This window comes from Scleropages formosus, chromosome 11 (genome assembly GCF_900964775.1).
Source record: "Scleropages formosus chromosome 11, fSclFor1.1, whole genome shotgun sequence".
Taxonomy (NCBI): domain Eukaryota; kingdom Metazoa; phylum Chordata; class Actinopteri; order Osteoglossiformes; family Osteoglossidae; genus Scleropages; species Scleropages formosus.
In genome coordinates, this window is record NC_041816.1 from 13,395,697 (window position 1) to 13,419,018 (window position 23,322).

Here is a 23,322-nt window from a genome sequence, read left to right on the forward strand (position 1 = left end):
TTCTCAGTGAAACAGTGAATAAATTCTGTTAATGTTGAAAATTTATTTTCAGTATGTCATCAGAAACAGATATTTATGTTGTTGTTTCAAATTGGAACTTGAAATTGCACACAACTGAGACAGGGCATATTCTATTTCCAAATGTACTCAGAACTAAATATTGAACCTTAGGAGTAGCTTGAGAAAGAAATAATATTTCTAACAGTAAAAATAACACTTAAATAGTACTAACAGTCAAGTGATAACATTTTTACTACCAAACTTTATGTATAGAATTGTGTATAGAATCTATTGCAAACACAGCTTGTCCACAGAAGGGAATAAAATGTAACGACAAGGCGACTAACGTAGCTCTGAGTCACACTTACATAGTATACACAGTCTATATCATACACAGTTCAAAGTATGTTTCAGCCTATAAGGTCTTCATGTGAAACACTGAAACTGCTAATATTGTTCTATTGTTACTGGCATCTCCAGTATCCGGGACACTGAAAGGCAGATTATAGGATGATGTAGCTCTGGACTTCGAACATGAGCAGCTAGTAGTCTATAGGGTTACAACATCAGTGCTTTTCGATTTAAAGTAACTCCCTTGCATTCTCGGGTTTGAGAGAACCTCATAATAAAGGAATACAAGTAAACAGAATTATGAAGACAAGAAAATAAAGTTATTGTCAATTTTATTTAATATGAGGCTATTTTGTATCAGTACTGGCAGTATAATTGTGAACAACATCTGTTTGTGACTAAAAACTTTTAATGTCATTTAAAAGTAATCATTTTCATGCACAACTTACGCTTTGTATTATAACGCAAAGGAGGAGCATACCATATCTCATATTTGCACAGGACTTCCCATTATATTATAGACAGCAATATAAGTTGACCAAAAAAGATTTAAACTTCTTTTAAGATTTTTCAGACAAATTCCAGTTTACACATCAAAAGTTCGTAGACTGTGATACACTGAAGAGCATGCACACACTGTGTGAGTTAATGAACTAGTAGAAATGCCAGTTCAGCGCCACAAAAATCACACAGATTTTCATAATCATGCACATGAATTTTTCTGATTGCAACAGGACCATTTTAAGACTAGATGGTGTTTATTATCTGTGCCGGACAAGGAGCCAGAGTCCCGGTGTCCTACATCACCAGCTGTTTATTTATAGAACTGTGACACACTCAGGAAGTGACAGACAGAGCTGACTGTTGGGCTTCAGTTTCCACAGGGAATCGTGTCAGTTGAAGACACAAATAAACCTGTAAAGTCCTCAGTGGTGCTTGTCTCTCAGAAGTAAAGATTTCTGTTTATGTGTTGCAGGCAGTCCCAGCAGCTTTATAGAATGCCACGGTCATCGAATATTTCTCATATCACGAGTTGAGATTCCACAGTGCCAGTCCATCCTGGTCTTCAGAGATGTTCTGGTCTGCTTACAGTGGTTAAATGATAGCTTTTGCAGCTCATCCAATCCAGCAAGCTGCTCACCCTCCTGGATAACAGCAGCATCCTCAGTCCTTGGGCAGACCTAAAGTGACAAAAAGGAGAAACTGGATAAGAATCACCACTGTTTCCTTGAAGTCTTTGGCAACAGCAACCACTAACATCTTCCAATGCATGTCAATGAAGTTCACAATAAATCTTACATCCTGCTATGGTTTGTGATTATAAGACATCAAGATTTGCTTTTGCACAAGACTACTGTATTATTTTCACATTCTCTTGACAATGCTACATAATGTCCTAAATATTCAGTTGAATTTATTTATTTCCCAATACCGTAAAACAGCCAGTAAAAAAAAAAATATTCAGAACCTTGAATGTTCAAATCTTACGAGGACAATAATTTTATATGCTGTTTATATTGGTGGTTTCCGCTACTTATGGAAACCCTTCAGCAAACTGTACAACAAAATGGCTCTTTTAATAACTTGGTTTTCAGCAAATGCTTTAACCCCACTGAAACCAGCACAATTAATCCTTCGGTTTTAAAATATATTATGTATAGATGTCATCAGTATTTAATATGTGAAATATACATGAGTAGGTATTATGTGGGTTCGGCTTAAAAGGTATCAGCTTTTTTCCAGACATTTTGTAAAAAAAAATGTTTCTGTGACTATCACTACAACATTGATATTTTATTTTAGTTTAGCTTTTTTCCTCGAAAGTGTGCTCATCTTCACTGTCATTGACTTACTGCACCACCTATGAGAGCTAAAATACTACATATATCTGGTTAAGGTCTGCAGCCCAGATACATGTGCAATGCTGTCAGACCTTAGTGAGATTCCTTAAATAAAAGGAGCTTAGTGTTCATGGAGAACACAAAGACAGACATGCACAGATAATGCATACAGAAGCAGAAACATACAAATTCACGCAATACCATCTGTGTTAAAGTAGAGAGCAGGAAACCATGCTTTGCAACACAAAGTGTGACCTGAGCAGCCAGCTGTACTTCTCCCCTGCCTTCCCTGACTTCAATCCATCAATTCCTCAGCTCAGCAGCATCTACTGCCTTCACAAGTCAGCCCATCAGCCTCAGCTCCATGTTGCCTCCCATGTGCAGGAACAGGCACAAATTAAAAGGGAATTAAAATTCAAGGAAGGACAAGACAGCAGCCCCCCTCCTCATCCCCAAATGTCTCCACATTGCCATGGCCATTTGTAACTCCCCTCACGTCTAGAAAAAATCCGGCACCCTAACCATCTGCTCCCATTTATTCTAGATGGCTTTAGCGAGCTTTCTCACAGCCAAGTGCCCAGACACACTGGGTGGGGCAGCTGGAGACACTAGGCACATGTGGGGGGTGGGGAGTGGGGGAGCTGACACAGTATATCACAGATTACTTTCCAGACATAATCAAGTCGTTTTTAGTGTGACCAGTCTGCCCTTGGTTGTCGTCTAAGGGGTGGTCATACGCCTTTAATTAAGTAGCATGTATTAAAAGTCGTGTTTCAACGTATTACACCCAGGATGTGATTGTAGAAAGCACAACAAATGGTCATGTTAAAAGATGTTTTACTTTGTAATTTAAATCCATCAGAAACAAGATTTTGCTGTCTTCTTAAAATTTCTTCAGACCTCAGAAACTGACACAAAGTACACCCCAGCATTTCAAAAGTCAAAAGTTATTGTAAGGTTTTTGACCAGAGGTCAAAATGACTAAAACGACGTTTTTACTTAACATCCCTGTCAAATAATTCAGTCTGGAAATGGATTTGAATGGACAGTATATTTAAGTTCTGAAAGAACCTTGAAAAAGTGACTTTGATGTTGCATTCTTTATTTTACTGGTTCATCAGCTAATAAAGATCTCCAGTTGCTTCGAATTTGGTATTCATGTACTAGTCCAGTGTACTTGTACCATTACCAATTTCACCAAATTATATATAGAGAGGTTTCTGGACAATTTAATCCCTCCAGGGGACTTGGCAAGACTCTTTCACCGTCAATTTTCACCCTCTCCTTCATTCAAACCCCCTCTCTTTCTGTCTCCACAATGCAGAATTTCTTTCTCTTTCTTTTATGGTCCCTGATATCTTTTTTCTTTATTGCTCCAACCCCCAAGCCCTCAGACAGCATGCAGCTTATGCAAATGAGCTTTTTTATTCTTCATAGTCTTCCCCAGACCTCAAACTTGAATGAGACCTCAAACACACATACGCACACAGACAAACAGACAGACAGACAGGCTGACAAACACACGCACTCTCACACACATTTGTTTACCTATAACTGACTCACTCTTCAAAGCAATAAATTATTCCGAAATCTATCTCAACAAAACTCCTAAAACATATGAAAAATGGTAACAAAAAAGTCTTTTTACTTCTGGTTTTTCTATTTAAAAGCTGGGTAATTTTTTTTTTTTTTTTAAAAAAAAGAAGTCTTTGCTCGTGTCTTTTCTTTACTATTTTGAAAAATTTCCCGGCATGGCTATCTAATCAAGTATACAAACACGTAAACACAGAGCGGTAGACACAGACAATAAAAACATCTCCCTCCAGCCCCAGACAAACTCTTTAGCATTATTACAGTCCATTCAGTTTGCATAAAGAGTGAAAACCACACTAATCTGGCTCAGGTCCAAGGCAGAGGTGGTCTGTATTTGCTGTAACTGCTAATGGTGCTCTACACGAGAAAGAATGTTTTTTTAAATCATGAAGATTTTATATAATGTGTCACGGAGAGTCCGTGTTACGTTAACAAGTCTGCGTTAAAAAATGTGCTTGTACAGCTCTCTTCAAAGTCTACAGCAGTATTCTGTGGTGAACTGTCAAGGGCTAATGTAGCCAGAAAGGAGAATGAATTAGGCTAGAAGACAGTGGGAGGTAGGGAGCGACGGAGGAAGGGGGTGGCTGAGGGGGGTAACGGGGGCCCACAAGTACTAAGGGATCTAGAGGTGCTTGGTGAGTCTAAAAAGAGCCCATCAGACACATTGTTCCTGCCTGAAAGTGGACTTTGGGGGGTGGGGAGCGGGGAGTGGTTCGGTCAGTGTAAGCCCGGGGTGCGAGGGGACCTGTTTACTGAAGTCATGGTGAGGGAGGGGGCATTTGATGAATATGAAGTGTTCCCTGAGAGCTGACATTCCCAGGCTCCGAGCTGCATACTGTGTGCTTGTGCCCAGCTGCAGGGAGAACAGCCTGACTTCTTCCAGACACTTTGACAGGCCGGCCTTTTCACCAGCACATTGCTGAGCCAGCCCGCCCCTCTCCCCTAGCAACACCACGGGGCAAAAGGGCGCTCCCAGCCAGCCAGGGTGACAACAAGAGGGGGGTGCTGGGCAGGCTCGTAAAACAAGGGCAGATGAAGAAGTACCAAATCTAACTACAGGGTGACCAGACGGTCTGACTGCGGTGAACTTGAACTTGACATGCAGTCTGAAGCTTTTAAAGTAATTTAAAGCAGACACAACAGCACAAAAGGATAGGTGGGAAGATATGCTTTCAAAACCTGGATGTGCTGTTAAAGAGCATTTGTCCATCTACTGCATTTTTTCTTAATTGTTTAAACATAATTCTCGAAGAAGTGTCAACGTTTTTAGAAATGTTCACAAACCTCAATACTCTGCTGCGTATGACCTTCCAAAGCAACAACCCATGAAGGAAAGCGTGGCCCAGTTAGTGTCGTGTAATAAAAAGTTGTCTTAGTCTTTAAAGAAATACCCAAAATGACCAACTGAGTAGTAGCAATACAACAGAGAAAATCATGACTGCATGTTCCGTCTACCTAAAAGTCCAGTTGACACCGGTGATAACAGAAACTATAATTACTGTACACGTACTTAATTAAATGTTGTCATTAAATAAATAAATTTAATTGTGTTATTCGTGAATAAGTTTTACAGTTTTTAAACTCATTAAAATTAAATGAATGCAGTTATGTAGAGCACTGAGTATACCGTACTATAATATAAATAGCAATGCCACCACCACCAAGTTTCGGCTTGCTATCAGACTACAGATCTTCATCCACAACTAATGTTTTCCATTAGAGTGCAACAGCAGAAAATCTTTCTTGCATGCCCACTGCCTCCCAAAGCTATACAATTACTCCCATGAACCTCTTCCTCCTACACCCCAAGATTGCTGTTCCTGTCTTGATTTTACACATAATTTTTTTACATTTTAAATCTGTTTTTTTAAGCATTTCTATTTTGAGCACTGTTTTTAGTGATTGTTCTGTCTAACAGTTTGCCAAATATAGTTTGAGGTAAAACTGTAAGCATGTGGGGTCATTGGCTTTCATTTAAGAAGATGAGCATTTGATTCCGCAGGTGCTGGATATATTCCCACCTATACTGCGCATTTATTGTATGTGTGCATGACTGCAAATGAGATATGTATTTGATCTGCAAAACTGGCTTGGAATGTGATATTTGGATAAAAGATATTAGAAAAAAATGTGTGTTCTGCAAAACATGATGTTTTTGGGTTTGCATTACCTCAAAATATTGATAACATTACAGGAGGCATTTGTAAGCGAGAAAGACTAATTGATGATAGAGCAAAGAAAGTTCATGTCAGTAATAAACTATTAACTTTTCCAGATATACACTGTTTACCCGTGTATCATTATTTATTTTATCATCTATTGAACATGCACATACACGTATTCTCAGAAAATTTTAAAAAGTAATTTAAAAATTCAAAAGAACCTGATAGTCAATACACGATGCCAATTAAAATCCATTCTGTATTAGGGGACATGTTTGTAGCACGTGATGAAAACATGCATCTTCTTGAAATCTATATGACCACAATTTATGACTACAGTCTGAATGTATGCCAATAAAGAAAATTCAAGTGATCTGAAGTGCCTGTCATAGCATCAGAGACACGCTCTTTTGTTTAATTTTAGTACTCCCTATCCTTTCCAAGACTTAAACATCAATCATTCAGCCACTTCTCACATCCTGACATGAAATAGTAATTGGTAGTAAATTTATTTGCGCCTTTTAGAATGTATTAAATGTCATAGGTCACCAATAACCTTCATTCCTTTGGCGCAAAGTAACACCTAAAAGAATTTCTGTCAGATTCAAGGCAGATTACTGAAATATCTTTCATTAACAGCCCTTAGGAAAAGCAGGCTCACGTGCAAAGAAAATAGCTAATTAATCCTTAAATAGGCCTTAGAAAGAGTGTATATTACAAATAAAAATATGCGCAAAAATCAGATCATGTAAAGATTTCCTCTGGCTCCTCCCCTAAAAATACATTGATTCAAGGCACATTTAATTCTCACTTATTCCTGATATGTGTGATAGGAAAACTTTTTTATGTTAAGACTTTTAGTAAAGGCTTTGTAGCAGATTAGACTGGTGCATGCTTACATTAGTCACACCTCGTGAGCTTTGACCTATGCTGGAATTTCTCCAAGATATTGTGATCAAAGCTTAATTTATGTTAACACAACTGGATTCCTACTAGCGTCAGAAAAATGTATTGTCTTAAAATATGGTGACAATTTTACTTCTCAGGGTTTCACGTTCTAAATTTAGACACCATGGTATCTAAATTAAGGTTAAAGCAAGAACAGGGGGAAGTGTGAAGACATTTCATTGTAAACCTTGTTTAAAAATAAGAGGAAGTCAAAAAAATGACCTCTAGTGCGAAGAGGTTGAATCAAAGTGTCTAAAGATAACAGGAACAGTGAGCAAAGAACTGTTGTGTCAATAAACCCGATTAATACAACCGATAGAGAATTTAATCTCATAAGACTATTAATGTTCAGTTGTCCACATTAAATGGAGACGGCGCCTGTCAAATGAACTAGAATTTGCGGCTGTGTTTGAAAGCTCTTCGAGCTTATTGAGGCATTGCCCTCATTTTGCCTGTTAATTCCGTGTTATTTCCAAAACGTGTAAGTCAACAGAAGGAAAGAACCTATAAAATAAATGCATTTGTTCAGAAGCACATGAGTAAAAGTGCAGAGAGAAAGCTCGGAGTAGGGCATGATGTAGACAAAATGATGGAGCACTGTCTGCAGCTTGGCCTCTCTGAGCCCTTTTTGGAGGTGCCAGGAGGCGCGGCCGTACTCTGCTGCTCCCCACCATCTCGCTCGCCCTACTTCAGGAGATCTTTGCCCGGGCTGTGCCCGAGAATCCCGATTCCTGGCTTTTCATGGCCGCTCAGCCAGCAAAGAGCGACCTAAAAGCTCCCCTGTTGCCGCTACAAAGCTGAGAACAACCCTTCTCGGGATAATCGCGTTTATCCTCAGATTAAGATGGGATCTGCAGCTGAGGTATCCGCATGGGGGGAGAGGAGATCGCGACACAAGCGAATGCAGCCCTCTTTAAACAAACCCCAGAAAGGGGGTCTTGTGGTTCCATCTTTGTTAACTTCTCTTGTGTTTAACAAGCCCAGTGATTCACTCCAGCCAGTGCGAGCTGGGAGAAGGCATGGTTCTGATTAGGCGGCCTCTTTGTTCATTGTGCTCAGCAGCACTCCAATGTTTCAATCTGTTCTCCCTTTCATGCATCCGGTTCAGTGCTGCTTTCTATAGTGTTTAGCAACACAAAAATAAATATGACGCCTTATAATCAAGGACATAGCATATTTCCTAGTCATATGGTCTCTGATCTGAAAGAACTGTTTAAAAATAGATCACTGGGACAGCTCTTTATCCACCTGCTAAGCACAGCACTGATTCTCGAGGAAATTTTTTCTTTGGAGCATGGCTCTGATTTAGGAAAAAGAAGGAGTGATGTACAGTATTAACATTATCAACAGTACTGATCCTTGTAAGTCATTTGTATCAGCGGGATGAAACCGAATGAAAAATATACACATTTGTTACGAAATGTTGTTTTACAGTATAACGGTTATTTTACTATTGTTTCGCTATTCATTAAAAAAAAGGTTCAGAAAATACTAACATTTTTGCACAGTATGTCTACACTTCCCAGAACAAATACTGTCATAAATAGTAAAAAGAAAACATCTACCATAAAAAATATTGAATTCAATGATTAGCTAGCCATTTCATACAAATAATTAAATAAGAGCCTAATAGTATTGGAAAAACAAACAGGCACAAAGTATCGCTATGTCTGTAGCGTTGAAGAGCCGCACTTATGCGTAGCGCCGTAAATTTGAAATGAACTCCGGATCATTTAAATGCACACAGTGAAGTTACATAAGCCATGGCAGCACTACGCTGAAGACAGAGCGAGTTGATCGGCTGCAGTTTCGCCACAAACCTCAGTCACAGCGAGCCCTGCGTGTTCATACACGGGTGCGTTTCGCCGTTCCCGAAGACCCGGCGCAAGTCCACAGCTTTACCGGATAGCTTACCGCCTCGAGACAACTAAAAAAAACTACGTGTTAGTTTCTTTACTTTCCTATCTGCCTGTGCTTTTCAGATCTCCACACCAGTCGATGAGAGATTGTGCACAAGAGCCATTTGTCCCACTAGACAGATTTACTGTGAAATACACTGAAAAATGTGTGATATCAAGAGGGTCACCGTAGGCTCAGCCATGTGAACGGACCACAGGGTGATGCTCATGCTCCCTGTGGAAGGTTTGCGCGTAATCGTTGCTCAAAGTCAGCTGAAAAAGGACGGAAAAATATTATTTTGTCTAAACCCCTTTTACAGCATGACGCTGGATGTCAAAATCCATTCATACAGAATTCACCAGACATATGCACCCATTCTCTAGACCCTCTGCTATCATCACACCAGCTGCAGCATCAGCCACATTGAAACAGTCTCAGACAGTAACACCCCCACCCCATGCACACACCCCTCATATTCCTCCCCTTTGAGTGCCTCACACACAGACATGCATGTGTGTAGCTGCAGACATAATCTATGAATAAATTAGCAGGCTGACCCCGCAATGTAGGTATATTCAAATATTAGTTATTGTTTTGCCTTGCCTATCGCTGCAGTTCTACGAATTAGAGCTCCTTCTGTTCAAACATGGCGTCTCTTTTTCTAAAATGTCATCTCTCCCTCTCTCCTGCTCTCTTTCCTGCTCTTCCCAATGCTCTTTCTGTGCGGTAATGTTTTGCCACGCCTCTCGCTCTGTTATTCAGGCTTTTACATGCATTAGTTTCAAGTTGTTTCCCCCTTTCTGTTGTGAAATACTGCTGTCTGCCATTAAAATGAATTCACATGCATTCTTTGTTTTCTTACTTGCTGCTCCCAGCTTTTGTGGGGCTAATGCAACATAAAGGTACTGTATTTAATTACGCAATTCGCTGCTGCGACACATATAGTGGCATGGTGTGTGGTCTTTTTGTTTACCTGTGATAAACATTCACACTGATATATATATATATATAAATTACATTAAAATCAAATAGTACTTTCATTCAAAGTACACATAACAAATGCATCCGCCCAAAATGTAAAAAAAAAAAAAAAATAGACTCATTTCTTGGAATTACAAATAACTGCAGTCAAACAAAAACCAGAAAATAGCTACATCTGAACAACGTACTTGAATATTTAAATTCAACGCGTTCAGAAGTTAGAGTGCTGCCTAGCACCTACCACCTCATCAGACATGCAAGGAGAACGAAAGAAACTAATTAACACAGATATGGCCTACAGATACTTGCTACAACGCACAGCGACACACACGTTCACTGGAAAACAAAGACCTTCTTGTCCTTGGGACACTCTCAGGGCCTTTACACTAATTTAGGCATCTGGCTGTGTCTAGTCTGGGACGTCTTTTACACTGCGTGCCCCCTCCGTGGAGTACCGACACAGACAATGGTGGGAAAGAAGAGGTTGCGGACCCTCGGCGAGTGCTCCCCTCACAATACAGCCATTGTGGAGCGGAGCGAGGGGTGCAGAATAATAATGTGAACACCCTCAACTGTTTACTAACATAGAGGCTACAGCTGCACACTTCGCCCTGAAAGTGGAAGATCACATTTCATTTTTTTTTTTTTTGTTTTTTGGGTACCGGCAAATTCCAAGGACAAAGAAACAGAAAAAGATTTAGTGTAGATATTTATTTGTCACTTCAGATGCTGTTTAAGCTATGTTTGTCCTGCTGTTCGCAATTTAGAAAAAACGTACAAGTTAATGATAGAATTGCGCTTCTGTGCCTGTCACTTCAGTTTTGCCTCTTCTCTTACGGTCAAAGTTCAGTCCCTCTTCACTAAGAACAGAATTAAACTTAATTAAGATCTTCTCTCACTCTTACTAACAGTTTTGCCAAATCACCACCTTTCCTTTCTCCAGATTTCCACCAGTTATATGTAACTCAACAGACTTTTGATAGGGACTAATAAGCAGGAAAACCATCCACCTACAAAGCACTGTATCCATACCTGCGAAAAAAAATCCAGATGTCAGATTGTCCAACTGTTTGCTTTAAAATAAAACTACCTTTATATCATCGTTTCCTCTTATTCTAACACATATCTTCTATTACCGTGCAGCTAGAGCATGTCAGTTAACAACAGGTACATGTTCTTAGTTGAGTGCAAGCTGCTGATATATGACACAGCAAGCAAGATGTTCAGGATTTGGATGCCTTGAAAGCAGTGTTTCTGTGGTCTCTGTGCATTATGTCAGAAATATATCCTGTTATCTCAGCAGACACATTACAACACACCTACTGCTGACAAAAGCAATACCAGAGCCTATAGAATGCATTCAGTATGCAATAAAGCGATAATTTTGACCTATACCTGATCCCAGTTGCTGTTGAGTCTTGTTGTTGAAAAGGATAAACAAATAATTATGGCCTCTTTTATTTTATGTCTCATGGACTATTTAAAGATGAAAAGCTAACAAAAAATTATCCCAACTATAACACTATATATTTTTTTTCTGGAGGCAACCTGAACAAGTTTATGATTGACGAGTAGATTCCAACAGCTATTTCCTAATAACATTTTCAGTGTTGACTGGGCAAGTTTTAAAAATAAATAATTCCTTTTGAAAACAGAGAGAAAAATAGGAAACCAGGTGTTTTAAATCACTGCGAAAATGCTGCTGTATCACAGCAACCTGGCAACAGTAAAATCATGCGAATGCAGCTATGTATGCGAATCTGAATTCTGATGATCAGTATTGGTTCTGTGCCTCTTGAAACCAACAATTTCAAGAAAGAAAGGAAAAAAAGAAAGAAGGGGAAAAAAACTAGAGCAGTGCCGTTAGGAGTCAAGGACAAAGTCGCACACACACTCCAGCTGTGTGGTGGTGTGGCAGGGAAATGAAGAAGAGCTTCCACTGCACACCTGCACATTTTGCAGGGCCGCAACACATGATGGTTAAAATGAATGAGCGTTTCTCCATCCTCACTGGGTGGCTTTTATAAAAAATGTTGTACAAAGACCTCTCGCTGTGGGCTTAATTAAATATTAAATACGTGATCTATGCAATGCATGTCTACTGTATATTTATATACGTGCACCAAAACACCACCTGCGACTCATCGAAAAGGTCGCTTTTAAATTTGATTCGCTGCACATCTCCATTCTTTTTTTTTCTTTTAATTTTACAAAATGAACTATGGGCTTAACGGACAACGAAAGCGCATTCATGATTTACAAGGCGTTAATTTGCAGATACAGCACCGCACAAAATCATGGCAAGAGCAAGAGAGCGCTCTTTTCCTCTCCATCTCATACGCAGAGACAGACACACACACACGAGACAGAATCATACACACACACACACACACACACACACACACACACACACACACACACACACAAATACAAACAGTAGCAAGCACGCAGATACACACACACTTGGTTTTCAAGTACTGTATTCTTGTCTGGCTGCATTACAGAGCAGTTGCGCTCCTGCCGTGTGCTTCTCCTCTCAGGCCCGGCGAGAGGAGAGGAGAGGAGAGGAGATGAGATGAGATGCAAAGCAGCGCACAGGCCACGCCCCCCTCCACGAGAACAAATCTCTCTAATTAAAGTGACTGTTGCCCATTAAAGGAACAGCAAACTTAAATTATTCCGCTCTCTTTCTATGGCGCCCTGTACGCGCACCTTGAGCCTCCCTGACAACGTCTTGTGCGCTTGTTACACTACTGTACAGTATTTTTCCTTCTTACATGGTCTTTACTACTACCATGTCTCTTGCCCGAAATATGAGATTATACTGTGAATAAATTTACCTTTGCTCCTGCTGTAAACCTCGTAACATTTTGTGATGCAAATATGAATTCATCTGATTTTGCCCATTTAAACATTATGACGGGCCGACGCAGGGCTGAAAATGTTACAGTAATTTTTTCATAACCTTCTGCTGACGGCTTACTCTTGTTCATTTTCGCTCTTTTTTTTATTTCATATCATCATGCATTCGGTTCGGAAGTTTAACACACAGTGGATTTTCTTGGAGAGTTTTACCGGCTGTGTTCATTCATTCTCAGTCAATTTCCCCGTGATTTTGACAAATAAAAATCAGTGCTGAGCTGTTTGAAAATGTTCTAAAATTTTGTAAAAAATTTACAATGTGCGTTAGGTGCATTGATTGCGCAGCGAGATGAATTAACCAGGCCCGGAAAAAAAATGCATATTTTAATAAAAGTGAAATGCCATCATCATGTTATTAATCGTATCGCTGCAATGCATAACAATGTAGGGAGGGCTGTTTTTAGGGTTTTGACGGGACACGTCCAGAGAACCTGTATAAAGCCGTACTCTACAACCCCGTACGAAGGAAGCCTTGCGGTGCCTGGAAGCCCGCAGCTGCAGAGGTGCGGGAGAATGCGGCGCGTGCCGCACGCGGGAAGGTGCTGCTGTGTCTTTAACTGTCGGCTCTGCCCTCTCCTCTCGTTTCAATGCAATTATGTTAATAAGAGGAGCCGCGCTGCTCTCATTCATTAACAGCGGCCGCTGCTTTATTGTCTCACATGTATTTCACTTGTAATATCTGTGAGATCATGCATACACAAAACGGGTTTCTTTTTTAAACATTTCTTCTTAAATGACGGTAATAAACCAATATTGCTGTAGTTTTTTTCGTGTAAAAGAGTATTTATTCTGCAAACACAATTATGGGGGCTCTCTAATGTTTTAGGAAGATGTTATTAAACCGGTTTAATTTTTTAAATTTCTTTTTTTTTTTTTTTTTTTTTTTTTTTTTTTTCTCGTCGGTTGCTTTTGGGGATCGAATTTCTAAATAAGCTGACATGGTTCCACGACCTGTAAGTATGCAATTCATTTTCTGAAATTTCTAGCGGGGTGAATTCCTATATGAAGCGTTACAGCTGATCTAGAGGTGTGGCGCATTCATTCGTTCATTTATTCATGCATTCATCTACTGTATGCTGATTCCTCACACATGATAATGGCTTGCGCTTGTCATATAAGCAAAATATTCGGATGCTATGTCAAGTATTACATCTGACATTAAAGATTTGTTTATATTTATTTCCCTTTACACAACCTCTCCATGTAGTATATCATACAGGCTTTTGTCTATTAATGAAACAATGACAGGGAGGCAATCACAGGGAGGCAATGAGCTCCAATTAACTGTTCCATCATAATCCTGAAAGTGCTGTAATTGTAATAGATTTTTCATTAATCCCCGGGCTTTTAATTGGTGAAGGTTCACAGGACATACAGTACCCTTTATAATGTATCCTTAGCTTAAACAGACCTCTCCTCATACACCTCAGTTTCTCTGCACTGCTAAGTGCCAGGCATTAATTCAAGGAGACTCTGATCCTGTTACATTACTGTGAAGGAAATGTGCAGCAAATGAGAGGTGAGCCAACAAAGTGAGCCAAGGAAAGCACAGCCCATATTAAAATGGAGAATGGTAGACTGCAATGTAATGTCACACCTGAATAATGTAAACTGGACACTGTCTGCCTGAATTATCAAGCTGAAATCACAACCTTAACACTAAATAGAAAGTAAAAGGGATACTAATCTTGCAATTAGAAACAATTTTAGTGTCAATGACATCAGCAACAAGAACAAAATTACGGTACTCTTTTGCCCTCCGACTTTAACCCTTGAAAATAAGTTTTGATTTAGTGAAAACCAAAACATTAAAGAGCTATTCCAGCAGCAATATTCAAAATGAAACAAAAGTTCTCCTTCATTTCATTTCAACCTTTTATCAAGAGGTGATCGATTTCATTTTCACGGTGTTCATTTTAACATGGTGTGAGCAAAAGACATTCTGTAGTGACAATAATTTAAAAATGCAACATTGACTATAACAGGTTCCTGAATGAAACCCGACGCACAGTAAAGGCCAATAAAAGCTCATACACAGCTACAGCAATTAAAAGGTCTGTGGATGTCTGCAATGATGAACTTTTGTTCAAATGACATCACACCTTACTTCATGAAGTTCATTCAGCTAAAGACAGAGAAGCAAAAGTGTTATAATTTGGCAGACCGAAAAAACAGCAGTAATACTCAATGGATTTATATACAGACTTGCTTGAACGCTGGGGGAACACTGTCCCTGCTTGATACACCTGCTCTCCTTGTTAATCTTTTGGAAATCAAACATAAATATGTTTTGAACACATGCCTGACTAATAAAAAAATCAATTCTCCAGCATTTACTTAAATGATTTGTAATCTGACTGTAATTCCATGTTGTCAGTCAGTCTTCTAAAAGCTTTTTGCAACATTGTTGCATTTCATACTTTGAGTAAACGGTATTTAACGTAACTTTAAATAGAAAACAAGTCGTGTGCCGCAAATGAAAGCAGCGATGGTAAATTGGCAGCGTTTAGTGATATCCAAAGAAAACGCAGTAGTTTTTCTTACTGGGCCTAAAAAAACACCAGAACAGCTCTGCATTTGATTTGCAAATTATGCAGATCTTTCTCAAAGTCGTGCATTTAAAAAGAACCATCCTTGATAGGTTTTTAAAAGTATGCAGTCTCTGTGGACTTGTTTTAAGGCTCTTCTAATCTGCATGAAGGAACGAAGTGTCTTGTTTGTGTGTATGCGTGTCTTACTGCATGTTAGAGGCAAGGTCGTGACACACACGAGGGTTGTAGTTTTGGGATAAAATAAATCTGTTGAGATATAGGGGCAAGAGCGATAAAGACCAGTAATAATAAATTCCAAGTTCTGACAGATACGTACAGAATAAAGGAGGAACGGTCGTGTGTTGAACGGGGGGAAACAATTGGGGTCGCAGCAGGTCTTCGTGTCGCCCGTTCTCCTTAGTTTAATTAGAATTTCCCCAAAACCCACCGTGGTAATTAACGAAAGAAAGCAGGGACAAAATTCGAGAGAACAAAAACAAAGGGGAGAAGAAGGCACAATGTGAGAGAGATGGAAAAAGCCAGTGCTGAAAGAAGGCAAGGATGCAACCCACCTCATGCCCACACAGCCATTTTAGGAGCATTTAGCAGCAGCAGCAGCGGCGGCAGCAGCGGCAGCAGCAGCAGCAGCAGTGAGATTTCCCATCAAGATGGCTTCCTGAGCACACCCACACTCAGTCATCCTGTTCCCCGGTGTCTGGCAGGGTGGGGGTGGGGGTGGGGGTGGGGGTGGGGGGACCACGACGACTGGCAGCTCCTTTGTCCCCGTTGGCACCGGGTGGAAGTCTCTTGCTTTTCTTGTGTGTATGTGTTTTTTTAATTTATTTTTTAAGGAGGGCACAGATGGCATTAAAGGCTCCCAGGGGTGGGGGGCTAAAGAGAGGGGGATATGGGTTCACCATTCTCTCCCTCTTTTCTTTTTTTTTTTGACGATTATGCCATTTTTTTTCCTGCCATCAAGACATGGTGGGAATAGCGGGCAGTCGCTGTGGGGAAACGAGAAAATAAAGCAGTAAATCAGAACCCTTTTATCATTGCCAAGCTGATGCCATGGCAACTACTATATAATCTGTTTCTTTGGAAAAAGTGTAGGGATAGGATAACTGTAATTCCTTTGTATTCCACATGAAATTATGGCACTACACACAAACAGCGCAACTACATTTTTCTGGATAAGGCTTTTAATAGAAATCTTAATGGATTGCATGGGATTAGAAGGAGCTGTGCTGATTTGACTGTAAACGATTCACGTGACCACAGTCTAGCAGGATATCTGGTTCATTTCGCAATGCTGCTGTTAAACAAAGAACGCTTTTTCAGTCCACCCAGTTCATCATGGCGTATGATTAGGCAGACCATCAAAAATGGAAGCAACAGCTCCGCCGGGTTGGTGGGCTGATGGAAATGTTGCTTGCAATTAATAACCAGATGCTGTCAGTTTTACTGATAATGTTCAAAGAGCAAAGCAATTAAGACCGCTTCATAATAAAAACCGATAACACAGAATAACTCATTCGCTCGTGGTGTAAAAACTAAAAATAACTGTTTACTTATCAATGATCGTATCTTCGAATTTTCAGTGATATGCCTCCATGTTTTTTCCAGTAATTTTGAGAATGGCTTCTTTATAGGGTTATTGCTGCATTTACATAAATAAATACTGTAATTGCATCTGCAAATGCGTTCTTCATTTACTTATTAGCACACCAGACCCCACCTCTTTTTACCATTAATAACTGTAAAATATGAACGCTACCTGCGGTGTCCACACGTTCTTTCATGAGAAAAGAGAAATTTATCCAGGATTTAATTTTTTTCTTCAATTTCAAGACTTCCAGTCCCATTAAAAGATTAGGAATGTTTAGCAGCGATGGTGATTATTTGCTTCCTCGTTAAATTAAAAAAAAAAAAAAAAAACTATTGTAATGTTGCCACAATGTTCTTTGGTATCCACCATAGTCCAAAATGCCCGAATTGTGTACGCAAGTCCAAAAATTAGCAAGCAAGCTGCCCCTCCGCCGTTGGTGGGAGAATGTTTCTAAAAATGGAATGAGCTGGACATGTAAAAAAAAAAAAAAGAAAAAAAAAACAAAAACCCTAAATGAGATAAAAAGGAGACAGCCGCTTTGTAAACAGAATAAGTTCTGAGCGGGAAAAGTCGCTGAGGCAGACGCTGCAGTTTCAGCAGTTTCATCTTTTGCCTTTTGGTATGCAAGTACAAAGCTGGAGACGGAATCTGAGCCTGCCTGCAGCAGCACAGAGCCGGCCTAGATCTGGGTCACGCTGCCACCAGCAAAAAGATCCAGAAGGCGGTATATGTCTTCATATTATGCCAGCTTCCAGGGCGCTACTGAAGAACAGCATATTAAGTGAGGTGCCCAGGGAACAAAGGGCACCTCCTATCACACACACATATCTGTCAAAATCTAGTCTCTGCTTATTTAATTAGAAAGCTAGTTATACTTCTTGCCCCTCCTATTCATGAGACGTGTCCATCATATTGTTAATCTTTCCAATTTTGTTTTAAACCCCCCCCCCCCTTTTATTTTTATCTTTTGTTACCATTTTACCACTGTCATGACACGGTTTTCTCACGCTGCTGTATCATTTGTACGGACGACCGTTAAACTGAAAAATAAAATATTTGCTCTGCCATTTCCTTACCTGGTCTTAAAGGGTTATTCTTTATGGAGCAGTAGACTTCTCAAAAGCCATTTCAGGAATGAAGGCACTGGATCTGTCCTAAGCAATATAAAAATAATTTCATTATGCTGTGTTTTTTTTTTCTTTGTTTGCATTGGAATTGTAATAACAGTAGAAATTTATCTAGTAATACCAAGCTTTACATTCTTAAGAATGTTACAGAGTGAAGGAAGTATGCTGAGAAAGTCTCCATATTACTCACAGACCATGAGGGTTATATCAAAAGGCTAGTGGTCATGCTCCCCATATTGATGCTGCCCTTTTACACGCAAACTGTTGTCAGCCGACCCTACTTTATCATTTTAAACATATTTTCAGCCCAATGTACTATAGAACAGTGAAGGGTACCGACTACATTTACAAAAGCTCATTTGTTCCAAAACCTTTGTTTCATGATTTACCAGAAATTTACTTTGAGGATAATAGTTGCCAAATTCATGACTCTAAGTGAATAGCTGCCATTTCTGTGGATGACTGTATGATGCTGGCCTCTACATGAGCGGCATTATGACATGTCAGCCAGCAGCTCTTTGCAGGAAGCAGAAACAATGGTGCCATGTGCGCTGTCCATCAGTCTCCTCAATTAATATTCACAGACATGTCGCCTCATACCACGTGAGCGATCAGTGGGATGCTCACCCTGCCTACCTCGGACACCTCTCTCATTAAATGGTATTCACGAGAAGAAAATGAATGCTGTCGAGCAAACGGGGAGGGTGCTTGTAAATGCTGAAAATGTCTGATTTTTACCTGTTGTGGCTTCCTCTTTGTATTTTAGTGGCCACTCTATTGTTCTGCATGTTTTACCCTAATGTTCTTTATCCTTACAGTCCCGCTGTACTCTCCCTGTCTTCAAACTATTCACCACGCAATATCTTTGGTTAAAGTTTTGTTGCCTTTTGTGTATGAATTGTCTGCCAGTTCTGCTTATTGCCACTGGGAAACATTATATAGCTTCAATCTGTTCTGTTCACTACCAAAAACTTGAAGATGGTGTATCATTACCTGTTCCGATTTAATTTTCTTTTTTGCAAAGATTTAGTAGTTGCCAGGCTAAAAATGATAATAAAAAGTGCCCATTTTTCAAGGCACGATAACATTATCACAAGCAGTTACACAAAAGGATGAAGAAGGTTCTGCTGTGATCCTTGCACACTTATTTTTAATCCCACTCTGCTGTTTCTTTACTTTTGTTCCAAAGGCAGACATACCAAATGTTAACCCACTTAATAATACTTCAAAATTCATTCCTATTGGAACTCACTACTTTTAAGGCCTATTTGTAGTTTTGTCCATTGAAACATACTACAGTCTATCTGTTCTTCCTATTTTGACATATCAAGGGCCTTCACTGCATGTTACAACAAAGAATGTTAACAGATTTATCTGTTCTGTTACTGTAGTTCTCAATCAAACATCTGAGAATTGTTCTAGCAGCTGTCTTGGCTGTACTTAAGCTATTATAATCCACTGAAGACTAGGATGTGGGGGATGTGATGGTACAACACTCTGTTGTTTCCATGCTATATAACCAATGAAATGGATTTGCCCCACCTTTAACAATAAGACCATTACATCCATAATACAACAATGAAAGGTCAAACAATTAGGTGGGTTCACTTTAGGGTCAGCACAAATTAGAAAGTTGAACAGCATCGACTAATGTAATATTTTACAGTGGCTACAGTTATGGTAACACTGGGTTATTAAGTAACACCAATTATTGAATGCAGTATTTTTCTTGTAAAAGAAATGCTTCCATGTGTTAATAAAATATTAGTTTTACATGTTTAAACTAATCACTAAAGCAAACAACTCTCCAAACTTCCGTTCAAAAATGCACATTTGTTCATGTTTATAAAGTACACTGGAGAAGGTCAACTTCACACTGATACACTGAGAGTGGTAGTGTGGCAGCTGATGGCAAAAAACCGCAAACAAATTTTTTTTTTTTAAAGAGGTCATACTAAATATATACATGCATAATCCCATAATTTGATAATTTATTCTATAACCAGGGATGATTAATCAACCATGTAATAAGCAATAAAAACATTTCCCAAAAAAAAGCTTGTCGTGAGACTGACCAGTGTTCATTTAATGGTCTCATGCAACTCTGAAGAAGAGTTCGGCCTAATCGTGGGAAAACCTGTCTGAGACTTTTCACAAATTCAGCATCCCTCATTGAACCAAACCAATTAGCCCAGACCCTGTTCCAGCCATTGAGCAACACACCAACCTTTGAGCGCCACTGTAGGTTCTATTGCTGCAAGTAGCTCTGGGATGAATGAAAATTCACCTCCGGTTAGGGTACTCCAAACTCAGCTATTGGAGTTGCTTTCTGAGTGTCAGCTATAGCAAGTGTGAAGGACCATGCAGAAAAAAAAAGTGCACAGTGAGGTACTCAAATCTTTTGGGCTAGTTATTAGAAGCCAAACACAATGCATTAAACTATGCTTAAGGGACACAATTCCAAAGCTTACTTGGATAAATTAAAGAATAAATTAAACATCTTGAAGAACTATAGACAACTGAAGTGTTTTTCATCTCATGGGAATTATATATAGTGCTCTGTTCTAACAGACTTGTTGAATCTTTTAAAAGGACATGGTCTTTTAATTCTAAAATTCTAAAAAGTGGCCCATGGGACTATTCAAGTATCCTGTCCTTAAATAAACACCCCCTCATTCAGTACTTTGTGTGTGTGTGTGTCATGTATGTTTGCCTTAAAGTTAATTGTTTTTCAAAAATTCTGATTTGTCATTTATGCCAGTGTGTCGATGGGTATCTGAAGGGTTCTCTTTCTACCTGTAACCGAACAGAGATTTACATATCTTTTTACATTCATTCACTTAGCTTGCACTTCTCACCAAAAGGACTTACACGTTATGAGATGGAAAGCCACTTTTCAGTGTGTATATTTGGATTAGTACTTTTCATAAAATAAATTACATGGTCATGCATGTGTGTATGGGCACGTGTACATTTTGCTGAAGACAGAGGAGATGGAGAGCCGCCCTTTACCTGGCATTCCAGCAATTACTTTTTCTGTGTGTTTCTTTACGTGCGGTTGTGGCTTTAGAAGGAAGGACACAGTAGCGTTACACTGTGTACTGTATATTGCTAATAATAAGACTAAATAATACTGCATGCCGCATATCATGTAATACAAGCGCACAATGCAAGTAATTAGCAAGACAGCAGTGAATAAGGAACACACACTGCTCCAGTAGGGAAATCACAATTAAGTACATAGTCACTGCATGGCAACAGAGGCCTTACGTGCTGTCATTTTACAATTTCAATGCAGCGTCTAGGCAAAAATGGTGCTGAATAGAAACGAGAGAGCGAGCACTCGACCCAGGAGGCAATCTGTTTAATATTCAGCACCATGTTTTGGAGGGAGCTCAATGGACAGCTCCCAATGAGGTCAGTCTGGAGAGATTATGGAACCCGAAAAAAAAAAAAAACAAACTAATCCCACCCAAATACAGTGACTGAAAACGTACAAGGACGTTAAATGCCATCTTGAAACGTACATCCTGAAACGAATGAGACAATAACACGGGTGTGCCATCAGGCTGTTCGATACGTGACGTCACACCAACCCAATAAAATCACAGTAATGCCAATCGTGAGTCACGTGGGGGGGGGGGGGGGGGGAGTCACATTCACCGCGTGCCACCTCACTAATTTACACTGGTATCTTGTAGGATTCCCTTTCAGACGATACAGATCATGTCCTCACGTCACGCAACTCATGATTTAATGCAAAGTGTGTTCTCAGTGTGTTAACTATTATAAAGGAGAATGACTAATTGTAAGAAACCCAAAGATTATGTGACACTGATGTATCCGCTACATTTTTGCGTGGTCAGTAGTAATACCACCGCGTTAAATACCTTTTTAAACATACATTTAAACTGATACACGCGTCGCAACGTTTCATTTCCAGTGTCTGCGTAGTCAGTCTGTTCTGGAGGCCTGTTGTGTTGTATTGGCCTGCTTGTTTATTTTGAAGTCCACTGTCAGTGAAATGTTTCAGATGTGTATTTTTGTATAAACCGCTATGCAAAACGTGACCTTAACCAAATCGAGCGCTCTACTGGGAAATGTGCATAAACAACCGAAAATAGTTACAGTGGGTGTGACCTTGTTGAATTCCACACACCCACTTATTAGCATCAGACGTTACTTCAATTTCATCTCATTAAAGCCAAAGCCCCGCAATCATGAAAAATTTATTACCAAATCGACCTCTTAGCCGTGTGAACCTTGTCATAAAATAAAATCCCACTGACTGTGTAAATGTATCCGTACGCTTCCGTTAATTAAATATATAAACTTGAAATTGTTTCTTAAACCTTGGGAAGTCAGTGTTCGAATTTATCACGAAAAGTGAGCACAGTAGTATGTTTGTTTCCCTCTTTACCATGATTTAAAACAACATGATTAGCAAAACGCAAAAACTCCTTTAAAGAAGAGTTACTCTGACAGATTTTCGGTGCCACGCGCGTAACCAGTTTACTGTAGTGTTACATTTAGTTTGCAAATCAATTATGCCGTTTGTCTGAAAAGTGTGAAAGTCACCCAGCAAAATGTAATGTCTTTCTTTAAGGCATAAGTGTATAGAATTATCTTTACACCTTACCTGCGAATGTGGGTGAAGCAGGTGGCTGTGTGGCTTGTCAGCTGTTCGCGGTTATTTCTTTTATTTCCAAAGCGCCATCCGATCATATTGTGTCTTGATTCCACCTCGAGAGAAGCGCAGGGCTCGGAAGACATTTCTACTTTCGGTTATCTAGCTTTATGACGGCTGATTAACACTCATACAGCTAGATAACCAAAGATAGCAACGGACTCCCTTTCACCAAAAAGACGAAAAATAATTATATAAAAAAAAAAAAAAAAAAAAGTGTTGCTCGCCTGATCGGGTTTCCACCTGTAACCACAAAGAAAAAGAACAGCAGATATTTCCGGTATGAATTATATATGAAATATATTTTTAACGAGTTATCACCGGTGCTGCAGGTTCAAAGTTAGGCCGTTCATAGACGCTGGAAGGGTCTTAACTTGAGGGAGCCGGTGGGGGGTGGTGGGGGGGGGGTTGACAATGGGGGTTGGGGGGGGGGGGTCCTATTTGCATGCAAACCGTGTGCCGGAGTATATCAGGGGCTGGGAAAAGGGCTCTCTCTGTCACCGTCCATTCTTATTAAAATAAATCCACGCCTGGTGACATCACAGAAATGTCCCGACACAAGGCCTGCATTCAAATCGCACCTCGTTGCCCCGCTTCTCACTGCTCCCACATGCATGTACCATGTACAACATCTGCATCTTGAACCTTAAGTAGAAAAACAAAGATAAATGAAG

At 39.7% G+C, this 23,322-nt stretch overlaps 1 long non-coding RNA gene across 2 annotated transcripts; it reads right to left on the reverse strand.

The window, feature by feature from the left end:
* LOC108941003 (uncharacterized) lies at positions 1-22,812 on the reverse strand. 2 transcript variants are annotated; one of them, XR_001966602.2, is made up of 4 exons: positions 22,601-22,812; positions 17,911-17,988; positions 15,801-16,232; positions 1-1,532 (listed from the first exon to the last, which is right to left on the reverse strand). It is a non-coding gene; the product is annotated as an uncharacterized LOC108941003 (long non-coding RNA). The 2 variants fall into 2 exon arrangements; XR_003798005.1 differs by having other exon boundaries at positions 15,566-16,232.
* Positions 22,813-23,322: the final 510 nt, after the last annotated feature.